The sequence below is a fragment of the Adiantum capillus-veneris genome, chromosome 6 (genome assembly GCF_014529385.1).
Source record: "Adiantum capillus-veneris isolate H3 chromosome 6, ASM1452938v2, whole genome shotgun sequence".
Taxonomy (NCBI): Eukaryota; Viridiplantae; Streptophyta; class Polypodiopsida; order Polypodiales; family Pteridaceae; genus Adiantum; species Adiantum capillus-veneris.
In genome coordinates, this window is record NC_140936.1 from 14,806,417 (window position 1) to 14,815,485 (window position 9,069).

Below are 9,069 nucleotides of genomic sequence, written 5' to 3' on the forward strand. Positions count from 1 at the left end.
CGGTGATGACTTGTTAAAGAACACTAAGCCACTAATTTTCAAGGAGAGAAAAAGGAGTGCAACAAAGATATTGTGAATATATTCCTCAGCAAATGAGATAGTGTTCATGATCTTAAATGTTGTCAAGGCATTGCATCTGGAGTCAAAACTTGTTTGAAATCAATGCACTGCAAACAAGTCTGATACTAGAGGATAAAACCTACAAATGGTGGATCTCGCTCAAGGAGAAGGGCATCATATCACAAACTTGGGAAGCCTTTGAGAATGTGTTCAAAAAGGAATTTTTGCCCAAAAATGAAGCAGGCAGGAATTCGTCTCCATGGGATAAGTGCTTTATGCATTGACATAAGTCATTGTTGGAGTATATTGCACACTATCGTGATGTGATTCTCAAGATGGAGGGTCTCAACATCTTTCAGGAAGTGCACGGGTTCATCCTTGGGTTAACACCCGAGCTTAAGAAACATGCTAAAACCCAAGACCCCAAGACACTTAAGAAATCTATAGTGCAAGCACATATACATGACAATCTTGATAAAAAAGCATGCATAACACTCACATGCTTGACATGCACATGCAAGTGCATAAACACCTCATGGAAATAATAAGAGAAAATGTATAGTAGCTACATCTGATGCATCCAAGAAGCCCAAGGAGCCTAGGGGTTATATGTTTAGTGAAGAGTTTGAGAAAGTGAAGAAGGAAGAGCTGTTTTTTACATGTTTAGGGAATCCAAGGTATGGGTCTACTTCGTGAAGCAGAAAAGTGAGGTGTTTATGCATTTTCAGAATTTCAAAGTTATGGTTGAAAAACAAACTAGGAAACATGTAAGGTGCATGAGATCAAATGGACGGGGCGATACTTCTCCAATGAATTCAATGGTTTTCTCAAAAAGCATAGAATTCAAAGGCTGTTTCATGCAAGTATACTTTGTAGAAAAATGGTGCTACTGAGCAAAAGAACAGGCACATTGCAAAAGTGGCTAAAGCATTGATGAATGAGAAGAACATGCCTCATTGTTATTGGGTTGAGGTTGTTGCTATAGGTGTCTACATCATGAACAGTACTCCTGCTACTGAAGTACATGATATGACACCTGAAGAAAAGTTCAATGGTGAAAAATCCAATGTATCAGATTTTAACGTGTTCATATGTATTGCTTATGTGCATGTGCCGGATGAGCTAGGAAGTAATCTTGATTCAAAAGCTAAAAAATGTGTGTTTATTGGATATTCCCTTGAGCAGAAAGGATACAAGTGTTATAATCCTGTCACGGGTAAGGTGAGGGTGAGCAAGGATGTTGTTTTTTATGAAATGGCAAGTTGGTATGCTGACGTAAGAGATGATTTGGGGGTTGATGTAAGAGAGAATGTGGCTGCAAAAAAAAATAAGTGAGTAGTTACGAGTTTTGAGTAGGCCGCAAGGGTCCTTTAGTGTAAGCCCAGTGTAAGTCATGGTGAGAATCCATGGAGTGGCAGGTTACATGAAAGAGTGAGTCCTTCAAACTCCTCAAATGTATCAAGGAAAGGAAAGGAAAAATTTGATGATTCCCCTAAGATACCAACTTTGAGTGATGGTTATGATGATGGTGATAGCAGTGGTTCTAAGTAGAGTTTATATGAGAAGTTTGGCATATCCTTTGTGAAGACTCTGGGTTTAAGAAGAACAAGCATGGAATAGAGCATCTATAAGTGAGGGTGAGGGTGAGCAAGGATGTTGTTTTGTATGAAATGGCAAGTTGGTATGCTGACGTAAAAGATGATTTGGGGGTTGATGTAAGAGAGAATGTGGATGCAAAAAATATAAGTGCGTAGTTACGAGTTTTGAGTAGGCCGCAAGGGTCCTTTAGTGTAAGCCCAGTGTAAGTCATGGTGAGAATCCATGGAGTGGCAGGTTACATGAAAGAGTGAGCCCTTCAAACTCCTCAAATGTATCAAGGAAAGGAAAGGAAAAATTTGATGATTCCCCTAAGATACCAACTTTGAGTGATGGTTATGATGATGGTGATAGCAGTGGTTCTAAGTAGATTTTATATGAGAAGTTTGGCATATCCTTTGTGAAGACTCTGGGTTTAAGAAGAACAAGCATGGAATAGAGCACCTATAAGTGATACTAGACCATGCACGTCAAAAAGAGCAAGAAATCCTATGTAGAGATTGACTTATGACAGTTATATGGCTCTTCATTGCGCATTTATGGCAAAGATTACAGAGGAAGTAGAACCCATATGTTTTGAGCATGCTGTCAAGGATGAAAAATGGCGGCAAGCTATGGATGAAGATGTCTGCACTTGATGCAAATGGAACATGGGAATTGGTGCCATTACCAAAGGAAAAGAAGCAATTGGATGTAAGTGGGTTTACAAAATAAAGCATAATGTTGATGGCAGTGTGAGTAGGTATAGGGCTAGACTTGTGGCCAAAGGTTGTGCATAAACTTATGGGATTGATTATGAGGAGATGTTTAGCCTCGTAGCTAAGATGGCTACCATTTGTGTGTTTATTGCAATGGCTGCCGCATTAAAATGGGTGTTGAAACAAATGGATGTAGAGAATGCGCTTTTTAATGGAGACTTGAAGGAAACTATTTATATGGAGCAACCACAAGGTTATGCAAATGTGAGGCTATGTGACCTTGTATGCAAGTTTAAAAAAGCATTGTATGGGCTGAAGCAAGCACCTAGAGCTTGGTATGAGAGGATTGTAGCATTTCTCATTTCCTTAGGCTTTGAGATGTCTGATGTAGACCATTCATTGTATGTGCAGAAGAATGAGGCAAGAATTGTGGTAATATGTATCTTTGTGGATGATTTGATTGTTGGAGGTGATAATGTGGGTGGCGTAGAGGGCGTGCAGGCCCTACTTATGCAAAAATTTGATATGGAATACTTAGGAGACTTGCAATATTTCTTGGGCATTGAAATTATTTGCACGAAAGAAGGTGTATGGATTGAATATGTTGAAAAAATATGGTATGGTTGATTGTAAGCCAATTGCAATGCCCTTAGATCAAAATTTGAAGTTGGGAAACGATGCAGGTCAAGTGCATAAAAATGCTACAATGTACGGGAAGATTGTAGGTAGCCTAATCTACTTGACTATCTCACGTCCAGACTTGAGCTACACAATTGGATTGGTGAGTCATTTTATGCAGTCTCCCAAGAAACCTGACTTGGATGCAGTGAGGCATACTTTGCATGATGTGAGTGATAATTTGGATTATACACTCTTTTATAGGGCTGATGTGGAGTTGCAACTCTATGGCTACAGAGATGCGGACTGGACTGGTAGTACATATGATCGCAGGTCTACCACTGGATTCATGTTCTCACTTGGGAGTGTTTCTATCACATGGAGCAGCAAGAAGCTACCTACAGTTTCTCTTTCAAGTACAAAGACAGAGTACATGGGTGTTGCAATGGGCGGAATGTGAGGTAGCATGGCTAGGATTGCTACTTCATAAATTTGGAGTACAAGTACAAAGGCCGGTTGTCATTTATAATGAAAAACTTAGTGGCACATACAGTTGGTACAAAACCCAGTGTTTCATGCCAAGATGAAGCACATTGAGGTGCCCTACCACTTCATTAGAGAGAGGGTCTTAGCAAATGACATCGACCTACAGTATGTGGCCACAAATGATCAAGTTGAATATATCTTCACAAAGGCCCTTGGAGCGGCAAAGCTACAGCGGTTTTGAGTAATGCTTGGCATACAAGAGATGGTGTTGATCTTGAGGATAAGTGATGAGATGTCAAGCTCAACATGTACGACTCTTGGATGGCTATCATCGATAGTCATCATCACTAGCGCGCCTTGGTGGATATGCATATCGTTGCCAGTGATACTACAGCTGGACTACCCCGAGCTCGTCTACCTACCGAAGTGATGGTACACTTGCCTACTCACCTCACTCACTAGCGGTTCATAGGAGACCATTGTTGGAAGGACATGGGTCCTACGAGCAAGTCCATTGGCACAACCGAGTAGTGTGTACGCTAGGGGGAGGCTATAAGATAGCATGGTTGGGTGGAGACTAGCACACGGCATTACTCCCCTCCTTTCAGTTTCCCCCCCTTGGAGAATCATTTTTGCCCTCAAAAACAAACGTAGGAATTTTCTTAAGTGCGGAGACATTCTCCCATGTAGAACCTTCTTCAGGTCTATCTAGCCATTTTACCAACACCTATTGTCTGACATGATTTCTGGTGCAAAGCTCATGAGAATCCAAAATCTTTTTGGGTTCATGAGGGATGCTTGGCAGTTCTATAATGTCAACTAACACACCTGTGTCAATGACATTATCATTTTGTCCTAGCTGTTTTCGTAAACGGCTAACATGAAAAGCAGGATGAATTCATGGGTGCTCGGGAAGAGGTAACTTATAAACCACTGGACCTATACGTTTGAGAACGGTAAACGGTCCACAATATCGTGGTAAAAGTTTAGAAACTTTTCCCGTCTTCAGACTTTCTGAATGCTCCGCAACTTTGAGGAAAACCTTGTCTCCTTCTTGGAAAGTAGCAAGACAGTGATGCTCATCTGCGTACTTCTTATATCAATCTTGAGCTTGTTTAACATTCTATCGAGCAACTCAAAGCATATCAAAATGTTCTTGGAGAAAATCCTTCACTTTTGTATCTTCTTCGTAGCCAACCCCACTGTAATAGGTGATCTAGGTTGAAAACCATATAAAAGAATAAATGGACTAAAGCCTATAGTCACGCTTTGAGCTATTATAAGAAAATTTCAATATAGGCAAGTAGCATTTGATTAACCCTTTTGGTTTGACCATTTGTTTGTGGATGATTAGTCGTACTAAGATTAACTGTAGTTTCCAACTTTTGGAGCACAGCTCTCTAGAAGTGATCATGAAACTTTCAATCTCTGTCACTAATGATACTAGCTGGAAGACCATAGAGTCTATATATATGCTCTATAAATAGCCATGCTAATTTTGGTGTATTCACTGTAGTCTTAGTGGTAATGAATCGACACACCTTTGTTAGACGTCTACAATTACCCATATGACATCATGGCCATGATTTGTATTAGGCAGTCCTCTCGTAGTCCTACTACAAAATCCATAGAGATACTCTCCCACTTACTTAGTGGAATTTCTAAAGAATGTAAAAGACCACCTACCTTGAGGCGATGTGCCTTATTAACTTGGCACTGTTGGAAATTTAGTACGCATTCTTGAACATCATGATGTAATCCTGGCCAATAAAATTTTCGTCCAACTAAGACATACGTCTTACGAATACCTGGATGACCAGCACTTGGACTATCGTGACACTCAAATAATCTTTGGCACCTACTGTCTGAGTCCTTTGGCACACGTACTCTACCCTTGTGGACTAAGTAGCCATCGTCAATGGAAAATTTCTTCCATCGCTAAAGCTCGTCCCTGAGTAGGGGTGGAGCTCTATATGTTGGAGTGTTTATCTGCGTGTGAAAAAACATGTTGATCTGGTCGTGGAGAGACATGTGAGTGTGAGGCATCCCTTCTTAAAACTGCACTCCACACTTTAGCATATGATTGATCTTGGGCATACTTGCCATGTAATGACTCCATAAATTCACTCTTTATTTTAGTGAAAGCAAGTGAATTAATATGAGGCATCCGGCTTAGTGCATTTGCTACTACATTATATCACCCCTTGAGATATCGTAGCTTACAATCATAATCTTAAGGATCTCTACCCATTTAGCTTTACGACCCTTCAAGTCCATCTGAGAAGTAAACCATTTCATACTCTTATGGTCAAGAACCACTTCAAACTTGACACCATATAAATAGTGTCGTCACTTTTGTAAAGCGTGAATTATGGCATAAAGTCCCCTCTCACAAACAGAACAATTTTGTTGAGCTCTATCCAAATTTTTAATTTCAAAGTCTATGGGTCTTCCCTCTTGAAGAAGTACCGCACCAATTGCTTTATCATTACCCTCAGTCTCTACCAAAAACGGTCTAAGTGAGTCAATGATTGCTAGGATGGGAGCAATGGCTACAGCTACGTTGAGCTGTTCAAAACTGCATTGTTGGGCTTCTTCCCAAGAAAGGTCTTACCTTTTTCTTTAAGTTGATCCATCATAGTAACAGCAATTTTGGCATAATCACGGGTATATTCTCAATAAAATCCAGCCATGCCTAAGAAGATTTGAAGCTCCTCCACCATGTTGGGATGTGGCCATCGAAGAATGGCAGCGACCTTGTTGATGTCCATCTTGATACCAAAATAAGAGATCACATGACCGAGGTAATGTATCTCTATTTTAAAGAAATTGCACTTGCTTGGCTTAGCATACATGACATGAGTTTGTAGCTATCCGAACACTAATCATAAGTGTTCTATGTGTTCATCTTCAGTCTTACTGTAAATGAGAATGTCATCAAACAAAACCACAATAGATTTTCTAAGATAGGGACGTAAGACACTATCCATGAGTGTCATAAATGTAGTTGGAGCATTGGTTAAACGAAAAGGCATACCAGCAACTCATAATGCCAGAACCGTGTGCTAAAGTCAGTCTTAAAGATATCTTTCAAAAGGATACACACATGGTGGTATTCTGAACAAAGATCTATCTTTGTATAGTATATTGTGATGAGTGCACATGTGCATGGATGCATGTGCGCGTGTGCAGTGCAATGCGTGCAGGGAAGCTGGGAAAGAGCACAAGCAGGTGTGGGTGGAGCAACCTCACAAGACTGAAGATGAGGAGCTCCTTATTCTTAAGACATTACACTCTCATATGTAATGAAGAATAAGGGTATGTACACCACATGGATGGGCGGCCAGACACTAGACGTCCAAGCGGGCAAAAGGCGTAGCGCCTTTATCCCAAAAATCTCCCACTTAAAGGCGATACGCCAATAAGTGAGGCCTACTAGCTAAACTACTAGTATGTACAAGAAACTAGGTGAGAGTGGTATCTCAACCTACACCCACTGGCTCACTCTGTCAATCTACACGTAGTCGTATCGGCTTTGGTGTGCGTACCCAAGCTAGAGCCTACATGTAAATCCCACAGACAACTCTATATAGTCTTCAAAGCTCCACAAAGCATCATGCTAGTGTCAGCCATCGCACAACTGACAATCCCTACTGCAAATGCTCCCACTGCAGCTGCTAGGTCGAGCCTCGATAGTAACAAGTCTAACATGAGATGCCCGAATGCTGACAAAATCTACACAAGAGTGGTTGTACCCACCTCCCCTGTGCTATCTATAAAAGCTGCATCCTCAGGACTACCCATCACGTATGGATGTGTCAACACCTACAATGGGGAAGCTACGTCCCTGGCAAAATTGTGTGTCCTGGCACCAACTCATCAGCCTCTAACATGAGCATGTCAAAAAACTCCATATCTGTCACTTTTGTATGTGTCTCTATGGAGCAGACCTGCTCTACCTTTGCTTCCACAAAGTTTGACAACACTTGTTGTGTCTCACTAGAGTACTACCGCTCTATCTCTGTCTCTACAGAGTCTACTAGCATGTCCTGCATAGCTAAATGCTATGTCTCCTGAGCATGATGGAGATCACTGGCAAAAAAAACATGTCTCGTCTCTTGCTCAAAGCATGCTAGCAACAAAATTGAGATTACACCGTCTCGAACTCAAACACATGCATAGGATATACCAGGCCGCTGCGGGCTCCTCTAGCAATTACTAGTGAACCGCAATGCATCTGGAAAGACTGCTCTCTAAGCAGTACCTGACAACCAAAAGCTGTCAATTGTCTCACTGAGATCAAGCTCTATTTCAGCTGATGAACATAGCGCACATGTCGTAGCGTGTATGACGCACCAATGGGCAATGACAAACAAACATCTCTTGCACCCTCTATGTCAAACTCTAAACCATTGTCCAAGTGCACACAACCAAGTCTCCCACTAGAAAATGTGTTAAACCACTCACGACATAGTGTGATGTGGAAAACTGCATCACTATCTAGTAACAACTGTGGAGAAAGTGTTTCAACCATAGACAAATCTACAAGAGGTACACTGAAGGCAAGCGTGACATCACCGTCACTGGCATAGAATGCCACTCAAAATGCCTCTCTAACATCTATCAAAGCTGTATCTGCATCTCGCATACATCTCTGTTGTTGTCTCATACGTCTAAAACAACTGCATCTAATGTGCCCTATGTGACCGCAATGCCAACAACACATGTATCGACAAGAACAAGACTGCAGTCTCTCAATGTCACACATGTCTGCTATCATAAGTGAATGCCAAAATGGCAACAAAGTGTGAGATCACTTGACCACTATGACAATCAAGCATAAACCAACCAGTAGCTCAATAGTGAAAACATGTAACTTGCATGTTGTAGTCTCATGCTCGGAATATGTGTTGATGTGAGAACATGAGGCAAAATCAAAGGAAACATGTAACCACTACGAGCATACTATAAATGAATGGCTAAGAGCCAAAGTATGGTGAGAAATTTGGGAAATTTGACAGAATCTCCCCTGTAAAGTGAGCAAAACCTCAAGTACAATCTCAACCATAAACCATGCCAAAGTGGGAGGTAACTCGACCACTACACAATGCTCAAAAGCATGATCAATTGCATCAAATCTGACGCTAACATATGCCTAAAAGCAGCTCCACAATCTGCAAACTTTGCAAGCATAAATTGGGACAAACTGCTCAGTTGAGCGTAAAGCACATAACCATATATGCAAGTAGAGAACAAGCTAGCGCAAAACGCATCCCACGAGAGAAATTGCCTGCAAAATATATGCAAAAATCTGTGAAACTTGTGACTGTCTATCTGTAGCCACACCAGCATACACAATCACAATCCTCACTCCTACGAGAGTGGGTACAAGAACACCAAACCTTGTCCAAATTGACAAAACCTGTCAAAATCTGTCAAAGTGAAAGTAAGCACTTAATCATTGTCAAAGTGGGAATATATCGACAATGTGAGTGCACATGTGCACAGATGCATGCGTGCATGCGCGGTGTGTTGTGTGCCGGGAAGGGGGAAGAGCACAAGCTGATGTGGGTGGAGCAGCCTCACAGGATTGAAGATGAGGAGCTCCTTA